General features: G+C 40.2%; 1 pseudogene; it reads left to right on the top strand.

The window, feature by feature from the left end:
- The first annotated feature begins 5,587 nt into the window (after positions 1–5,587).
- On the top strand, positions 5,588–8,379 carry LOC139834864 (wall-associated receptor kinase 5-like; annotated as a pseudogene).
- Positions 8,380–10,213: the final 1,834 nt, after the last annotated feature.

The following is a 10,213-nucleotide window of genomic DNA, read 5'->3' as shown; positions in this document are numbered from 1 at the left end:
TGCATTCGACGGTTCTTTTTCCAGCGAGAATCTGGCTCCGGTGCTTGATCCTCCAATAATGATGAAACATGCAAAATAGATGAAATAACATAAGTATTGTGCCCAAACATGAAATATATCAATGAATAGCAGCAAATTATGATACAAAATAGTGATGCACAAATTGGACGTATCAACAGCCATATAACAAGCAGATATAAACCTTCTTGACCCCTCCACTAGTGGCATTGGCTTATTATGAGTTATCTCGTTGCCTGAACCAGGTTCTCCAAAGAATCATCAACACTTTATCACATAACTCCTTTGACAGAGATAAGAGGAGCTCCTCCAACCACTTCTCACGAGCGCCTGATAAGTTGTCAATTCTGGGATCAACCATTCTTCACGCATAGCTTGTCGAATGCTACGGCATGCGGGCATCTAAAAGATGTGTGCCCCATCTTCCTCTTCGGGAGCGTCCATTTTCGGGAGTAGCCAAGTTTGTTGGACCTTGTTATAAAATCTGCCATCGTCGTGTTGTGATTGCTTGATCCTGGTAGACTGATGTTGTGTTTACCGCAATAAAAATTAATATTAGAGCTCACGTGGCCCGAATACAAATCTTGTGTGTACTCGTGGTAGTCACTCATGGTTGGTGAGATGGAACGCTGTTTTAAGCAAGCCCATGTGATGACTGATGTGGCACGAGAGAATTGTTTGGTTTAGTACCGCATCGATTGTGGGAGAAAGATCAGAAGCGACTTATAAGTCTCAGGTGTCCTTTTCTAACAGGCTAATCTTTTAGAGATGAGGTCCAAAAACATGTTGTAAGTTTGTGCTAAACAATAATTAGGCTAGGTTGGTGGGCTGACATGCTCGTATAGCGGGCCCATTGCGCATATGGTGGAAAATACTTGTTAAGTGGACCTAGGATTATGATTACAATTGCAAGAAACCTTAAGTCTCAAGGGTGGCATCTCATACTATCTGAAAATATCTATTATTTTTTCTTAGATTTTTATCCTTTGAAAGAACCTAAAAACATAGAGAGAAAACTGCTACCGGCTTTTAATAGTGAATTCACCTATAAATTACTAAAAATGATTAATAATTGAGAAAATGTATACTTCAAAGCCAATAAATATGTTTTTGTTGTATAAACAAGTAGCACACTAGGAGTTTGTTCTCCCACACCAAAGTCTGCCAAAGGTTATGTATACTTTATTTTTAGAAAATGTCTTCCATTTTTATTGCCACCACGATATGGTAAGAAACATGAACTTGTGCATTATTATTTTGTAATGTGATGGAATATTTGCTCCATAGTATGCATATATCATATAATAGTTTTATTGTTTAGCTCTTTAATCACACAAAAGCACCAAATCTCTCTGAAACTCAAAAATATAGTATGAAACCGTACATGCATATATAAGTCAAACTTAAATAACTTTGGCGGATTTTATTTGTATTATGTTACTTTGCATCGGTATGATGCTTCTGAAACCCTAAATTTATGCATGCCTCAAAAAAATTATTTATATTCTCCTGTTTGGTTGCTCGCATTCGGTTTTCCCGTGTTTTGCTTTTGGCCCGCCGTATACAACATGAGTGGAAATCGAGCTTGGGGTTGTTCCTGCATTTCATTTGGATGCCCGCAATGAGGTTTTGTCCATGTTTGTAGTTCGACTTACTGCAAGAGAAAAACTATGATTGGTTATGTGCAAATATGTGATGTGGTTACCTACTTTGAATATGGTGATATTACTAGTCTCATAGCTAAGAACTACAGTTCAAATTAGTAGGCATGTTTAAACTTATATCCATAACAAGTGCACTTAGGCATTAATCATCCACATGCATCTAAAAGTCATGGGTTCAGACTAATTAACACCAACTGGCCAAAAATCACCATTAGCAGGGACATCCCATGATCCTGGAAAATCAGGGTTTAACCACGATAAAAAGCCACCCACATTTAAAAGAAGTTTAGTAGTTCAGAATATTCAGCTACTACATACAACAAACATAGGACTAGAGCATAAATATGTAGGCACCATCGTCATTGGCCATTGCCTAGCCTTGGTTAGGGTAGGAGTACCGCCTTGCGGTGGAGCTTCCATCCTTGTTGAGATCATCTGTTTCAAGCCGAAGGCCTAAATCTTGAACTCTACCACGTCGTTGTACTCAAGAATGTACTTGTGAACGATCTTCTGTCAATTCCTTCCCGTCACCATCTGCCCACGGTGATAGGCAACATGCACCCACTCGTTGCACCAATAACAGGAGAACACTGCCACGCTATGGGGCAGAGGGATCCTGGTCTACTCCTTCAGGTCCTGCCAGAACGTCAGTGGAATGACAACCATGTGAAAGTCACTGACGTCCGGTTGGGCGTAGCAACAATGAGGAATTAGGGCCTTGGGGATGTGTCCCAGCCGGTTGACGGCCACAGGTGTGAAGAGCCACCACCACTACCTCTACCCTGCCCGACACCGCGGGCTTCGAGCGCCCTAGTCCAGCGGTTCAGTGCGCACGTCTTGCAACCCAGGTGGTGGACGCCAGCCCCTCCCCACCGCATCGAAGTCCAACTTAAGAACCTTGTTAGACAAAGTTTTAAGAACAATACACAGTTGTAGTAGAACTAGGAAGCACAAGTTATAGATATGGAAAATGCACAAGTTATGAGTCATGCAATGCACAAGTTCTATATCATGCCAATGCACACGTTCTATATCATGCCAATCCACACCTAGGAATGTACTAAAACATTCACGGGAAACCATGCAGACTAACTAGATCATGACAGGGCACAAGCTCATAAGTACAACTACAACTACAATAGACCATGCACAAATAGTGCATTGTCCAATTTGAGAAATGCACTAATAAACCAACAATTGATCATGCATATATAGTGCATTTCCTAATTTGGGCAGTGCAAAAATCACACGTGCACACATTGGCAATACCTAAATCAAGCAATGATGAATCCATAATATCTAGATGTCATCGAACCTATATCCAATCAACATGCATGTACACGAACAATAATGTCAACTCCGGCCACTCGTCGGGAAGTGCATAATCAACCGTTGATAACCGCACTAAAAAAATCCTAACCATAAATCAAATCAATGGCTGGAAGTAATTATAGTGGAGAAATCAGGGCGTTGTAGTCGCATAAAAAGGTACCAAAGGCACTGAGGAAGCGCTCAAAGCAGTAGATAGAGCTGTCGCAGTGGACGATGATTCCCCCGCCGCAAGGGTAGTGTCCTCCGCGGTGGCAGAAAAAATCTCCGCAAAGTCAGCAAGGGTCATCCCGACGAAGGTAGGCGCCTTACCCACATCCACACTGGAGATCCTGGCCACCGATGCGGCCATCGTTGTTGCTGCCTTCATTGCTCGAGGCCTCGAGCAGACCAAGGAAGATGATTTGAGCACCCTTGCAAATCGTCCTCCTTGTCAGTCGCTAGCTTGTCAAGTTGGGTCACTGCTCAAATTTATTGCACCTATTTCCGGTGAACGAGGAGGGAGTGGCATGGCGGAGGTGGATATGGAGGAACACCGTCCATGGAGGGCAACCCCTAATGGGGTGAGAGAATGGAGGTTTCATAGGTGAGGAGAGTGGAGTCGGGAATTAAGGGAAAACATCTCGTATCCCGCGGTTCCCAGGGCGTGCAGATGAACCGAGGGTGCCTCATGGTTCATGTTTTGGGTTGTTTCAAAAATCGTGGGATGCAAAGATTCCAAACGATTCAGGTAACCAAGTGACGAAATTTTGGCTCCTTGGATGCGAGAAATGGGATTGCGAGCAACCAAACATGCGCATGATATTCGATGTGTAATTATTAGATCTTAATCTCAACAGGAAGTTTAAAAGATTGACCTATTTAGGAATCTCCGGGTCTATGCTTATTTTCAATTTCCCATAGCATTTCGTGGCTTGCTACGCCCTTCCACGTCTTTAGGTACATAGGTATCCACCGCAAACCTTTCCACTTTTGAGCCGCGCCATTTTGACCCTAGCAGCAGTTTACTTCCAGCGTGACTATAGTTTGTTGCTAAATGAGAGACCTATTACTTTTATGAATTGACTAACTCATCAAGCTCGACAAAAAGATACAATGGCAATGGTGCGTCAAGCAGGAACAAGCTAATTAGTGTTGTAACAAGGAAAATCACACATTAGAACTTTCACAATGGAGTATGCACACTATATTAATTAAGAATGAGATTAGTGTTGTATCTTATCTTATCTAAGATACAACACTTGTGTTGACCCATAGGAAAAAATTCATTGCTAGCCTAATATCATGCATGGCTGTCTACAAAATTATTGAATGCATACAAAAAATTTAAAATATAATGCATTTGAGAGGTTGTATGTTCACATACACCACTACATAGGATAACAGCTAAAATACAATACATTTTGAAGCGCCTTAGCAACACACATGTACATTTTCTAGTTGTGCACTCTGTTTTAATGGTATAATCTTTACTTCCTTACTAGAACAATACCCCGCGCGTTGCAGCAGATATCTCTTTAAGAAATCTAATAAAATACATAAAACTTGGTTTATAGAATATGCAATATTTAGTTGGCCATAGGAGTTGAGACACTAAATTTAATAGCCATGAAATAGATAGGTATTTGAAAATTTAAAAATCATTATATTTCAGAGGTGTACGTGATTGATTTAGATAAGGTAAAAAACCAAATGATAATGATGGCTTGCATGAAAAATGCATGCACATTGCCGCATGTTTTTAAAAACGTCATATGTGGTTACATATATAAGAGCACGTAATTAACATTGAGTTTATTTCGCAAAGAGTTCTTTTAGATTTGTCAAACTATTTCGGTTGTTCAAGTTGTACATCACTTAACTATATAATGATATAACACGAGGGTGCGATATTATCAATCGAGGGGAAACAAAAGATGACATTGCTAGTTTAATGGTTAAAAATAGATAATATGAATATCTTGCATGTAGAGATAGATAATAAATAAGAACTATTAGTGGGATGAGGTGGACAAATGATTAGCTAAGGGAATAGGTGATGTGGATAGCTTGCATGTTGAGATAGACAAATATTAATTGTACTTAGTGGGATTTTGTTTTATAAGAAGTATAGATTTGTACAAAAGGACAGTGACCACATTAACACTTCATGTGTGTTTACAACATCTTACCTATTGAAGAGGAATTCCCTATATTCTAAAATATGTTGCATATAATTTATGGCCAGAGTCAAACTTTGTAAGATTTAACTATGTAAAATTAAAAAAAAACTATGTATAAAGACAAACATATTGGTCATAGAGATATCTATTGGTACACCATAAAATATATATTATAATTGGTTCATGTATTATACTACTCCCTCCGATTCATATTAATGGACTCAACTTTATCTAGATACACATGCATTAGTCAAAGAAAACTTAACTAGATTCATATGAATCTAGATAAAGTAAAGTACATTAATATTGACCGGTGACGGAGTACTATGTTTAATATTATGATATTGATACTTGTTGTATATATTTGTACGCGCGTGCAGTATGTAATAGGTTGCTTTGCGACGTGCGCCAACAACGTCACCCTCGAGAATGGCTTATGTTCTGGTGCCGGCTGCTGCGAGGCCGATGTCCCGAAAGACATTACTCGGTATTATAGTGGCTATTTCAACCAAAACTACAACACCACCGAAATATGGCAAGATAGTCCTTGCAGCTACGTGGTAGTAATGGAAAAAGATAAATTCAGTTTCAACACCAGCTATGTCAATTCGACGGTGTTTATTGATACATACAAGGGTGGAGTTCCAGTGGTCCTGAACTGGAGAGCACAGCCGTTGACTTGCGAGGTAGCTAAGAAGAACACGAGCTCCTACGCATGTGTCAGCGGTTATAGCGAATGCGTTGATACCACCCGCGGCAAGGAGACAGGTTACCGCTGCATTTGCTCCGATGGGTACCAAGGCAACCCTTACGAAAAGGATGGATGCACAGGTTCCTTCCTACTGTATTTACTTCCTTTCATCAGTTAACTCACCAATCACCCTGTATGCATATCTTAGCAATCGTGTTGTTACAGATATTGATGAATGCAGCGAAAATGCTAATCGTTGCGGCCATAACATGATCTGCGAGAACACGCGGGGGAATTTCAGCTGCTCGTGCAGCCCAGGATATTATATGACGAATGGCGCTTGCGTGCCAATTCAAACGCGTTCCGGTTCCGGTTTCCAGCCCATGCCCGTTGTTGGTAAGTTCCTTTCTTCCGTGAGCACTAAAGTAACTCCACTTAATCGAATGTCACGTGAAAAAAAAAAGTTGTACCGGCGTGATACTTGGATTGTTTTCTTTAGAACCAACATTCCGTGTTCGGCCGAATTTCTACTCCCTCCGATCACAAACGTGGTCGGTCTCTTACCAGACAAATATTTATTCAAAAATGGATCCACACTGATCATGTAAAATTGATGTTTTGGAAAAGATGTGTCTAGGCAGGGAGCCAGGGACTTCTCCTACACACTCACATTGTTTGAAATTGTTCTTTTTTGTTTCTCCAATCTTCAAATTTGGTAGGTGAGACGGTACAATAGAATCAAGATTCACGAAAAACTAAGCGTGCAATGAATATGTAAAAGAACACTTTATTTAAATAAAGAGTATTATTTATATTTACATGGTATCAAAAAAATTCCGAACTATTTTCTGCACATTTTGTTTCTGATGTTTCAGTGACCTGCAAAGTTTCAACTATATAGTATGTTTTTTATTTGAGAAAAACGAGAAACAGAAGCTTGCTACATATGAGATAAATGAGCCAACACGGAAATCTTGAGGCAAGCTAGTACAACACAAATAGGGTTGTGTATCTGAATTCTAGAAGTGTCTGTTCAGAAAAACAAATATCTATTAGATCTGTTATAATATGAAGTATACATTTGTAATGCATAATTTTTTGATAGAAAAATATATTTATGCAAGATGATGATCAAAGTTTTACACTAGGAGAATACGTCCATGTTCAAAACGGTATACTTGAGTCCTCAACGGTAGTAACTTGTATCTTTCTCATGCGTAAAGTCTAATATAATGCTTTTCAAAAAGGAAAAACTCTAATACTATTAAGTGGTCGCTACTGATTGTTCATTCGAACAAATACCTCATTGTAGGTGCAAGTATTGGGCTTGTTGTCCTTGTGATATTTGTAGCATGTGCATGCTTGGTCCAAGAGAAAAGGAAGCTACGGAAAATGAAACAGAGTTACTTTCGGCAGCATGGAGGTCTGATATTATTTAACGAGATGAAGTCAAAAGAGGGCAACGCATTCAAAATCTTCCACGAGGAAGAATTGCAGCAGGCGACGGACAACTTTAGTGAAAAACAAGTTCTGGGTCACGGAGGACATGGAACCGTGTACAAGGAATTCTCAAGGGTGACGTGGAAGTAGCTGTCAAGAAATGCAAGACGATCGACGAGCAACACAAGAAGAGTTCGGTAAGGAGATGGCAATCCTATCCCAAATCAACCACAGAAACATTGTGAAGCTCCTTGGTTGCTGCCTCGAAGTGGAAGTCCCCATGCTGGTGTACGAGTTCGTCCCGAATGGTACGCTCTTCCATCTCATCCACGGGAACCATGGACGGTATATCTCCTTGGCTACTCGCTTAGGGATCGCCATCGAGTCTGCAGATGCGCTCACCTACCTTCACTCGTCGGCTTCAACACCGATCCTACATGGAGACGTCAAGTCCCCCAACATCCTCCTCGATGGCAACCTTAGCGCTAAAGTCTCTGACTTTGGCGCCTCCATCCTGGCACCAACTGATGAGTCACAGTTCGTCACACTTGTACAAGGGACATGTGGTTATCTCGACCAGAGTACATGCAAACATGCTATTTGACAGACAAGAGCGACGTGTACAGTTTTGGGGTTGTTCTTGTTGAGCTTCTCACAGGGAGAATACCGTTCAATCTTGATGCCCCAGAGAAAGAAAAGAGTCTAGCAATGATGTTTATGTCTGCAATGAAGGAGAATAGGCTGGCTAACATATTAGATGATCAGGTCAAAGGTGAAGACAACATGGAGATCCTTGAAGAGATCGCAGAGATAGCAAAGCACTGCCTGGATATGTGTGGTGATAACAGGCCCTCAATGAAGGAGGTTACAGAGAAGCTTGATGCACTGATGAAGGTGATGCAGCATCCATGGGCGCAAGAGAACCCCGAAGAGATGGAAGGCTTGCTTTCCGAGCCCATGGCCAGCTCGACAATCGCCAGTGCTGAATATTTCAGCATTGAGAAGAAAGCTATGAATGCTATGCAATCTGGTCGTTAAGTAACCATGTTATACATTGTTGTATTTATTCTTCTTTGTTTCAAAATAGAGCGAACAAATGTTATATGCTATTGTATAAACGAATTTTTTTTGTATATGAGTATAATTTTGAAATATGCCAATATATCATTTGTACAAATCGACTTTCCAAATCCATCTATGGTGGTAACCATGTAAATTCTTGGCACTGCCGCATGCATTAATCGTGTATAGTGTGGTTCCTTACAGAAATTCAATTCGGCTCCCGGATGTATATGGTCCCTCTACCAAAAAACTATATTTGGAAGTGTCAAAAAAATTATAAAACATTCTACATGTACATCTCCATAATATATGTGAGTTCGCCAAGTTTCATTAAAAAATAATATTTTGTGTGGTCTATGTAAAAAGGATAAAATTTATCTTGTGAATAGTCTTATTCTCAACACTGATATTTTTTTCAATTTTACACAGGCCACATGATAAGTCGATTTTTCTGAAATGACTTTGTAAGCGTGTAGCACGTAAATATGTACGTGCAAAATTTTTACTTCAATTTTTTGAAATTTCATAATATCTGTAATATGCACTTGAAAATGAGGATAGCATATGCTCACATGTTCCAAAACACCACTCCCGATTTCTTACACTTATTCAAAACGATCCAATTTATCTATAAACCTAACTTGCACCATGTTTAAACATGTCGAACTTCAACCTTTGAAGATCATCAAAGCCATCTAGCTTCCGCCCCCATATAATGCTCTGTCATCCCCCTCTACCACCGTAGGAATCTAGAGTTAAAGCCCCCCCGGTTAACAATGGCACCGGGCGGTGTTCTCGCAATATGGCTTGTTCCCTATGGAGCCCTTCGGTCCCATAGATCGATGTGTCGCCCCGGATAGCGTGGTCATGGCAGCGAGGATGGGATCCGGGTCGGTGTCCCCAAGAGATGGTGGTGGTCCTCCCATGGTGAATGGCGGTGGGGTCATATTTTGCACTGAGATGCGGCGCTAGGCGAGGAGCGCAGCAGCGTGGTCTGTGAGGGTGACGTGGAAAGCGCTTGTTATAGATATACCCGAGAGGCAATAATAAAGTGGTTATTATTATATCTTTGTGTTTATGATAAAAAATTATAGCTCATGCTATAATTTTATTAACAAGAAATATTATGACATGTGCGTTTTGTAAACAAACCGGAGTCCTTAGTAAGCATGTTATTTAACTAGCTTACTGATTAGCGATGATCAAGGTTTCCTCGTCATTAACATTGGATGTTGTTAATAATAGGATCATGTTATTAGGAGAATGAGATGATGGACATACACCCATAGTAATCATAGCAATAAGATTAAGTCATTAAGTTTATTTTTCTACAGCCTTCAAATGCATAATAACCCAACCCTTAGACCATGACCTTGTGTTAACCACTAAAGTGAAGGAATACTTTAATGACATCAAGCGTCATGCAAATAGCTGGGTGATTATAAAAGTGACATTGGGTATTCTTAAATTCATAGTTGAGGCTCATGAATCAAGAATGAGATTTGTCCATCCAAATGAAGGAGAGATATACTTAGGGCCCTCTCGGTTAAATTGCATCCAATTATAGCTTGCAAGCATGCGACTAGGTCACATGGGATGTCATGTCACGTAACGAGAAAAAGAGTACTTATAGGTAACAAGATTGAACTAGGTATGGTTGATACCGATGATCGAACCTTGGATAAGTAAAGTATCATGTGACAAATGGAATTGGTCACAATACGTACGATTCATTTTGATCACGAGGTCATAGTTGAATATGTTGGAGCCATTACAAATCTCCATGTCCCGAGGTTGGTTATTTCTCGAAGATGTGTCTCGATCATGTTTGCATCACTCACGGACTG

The sequence above is a fragment of the Lolium perenne genome, unplaced genomic scaffold (genome assembly GCF_019359855.2).
Source record: "Lolium perenne isolate Kyuss_39 unplaced genomic scaffold, Kyuss_2.0 unplaced66, whole genome shotgun sequence".
Taxonomy (NCBI): domain Eukaryota; kingdom Viridiplantae; phylum Streptophyta; class Magnoliopsida; order Poales; family Poaceae; genus Lolium; species Lolium perenne.
The sequence above is the reverse complement of the archived record's forward strand: the minus strand, read 5'-3'. Positions and strand labels throughout refer to the sequence as shown.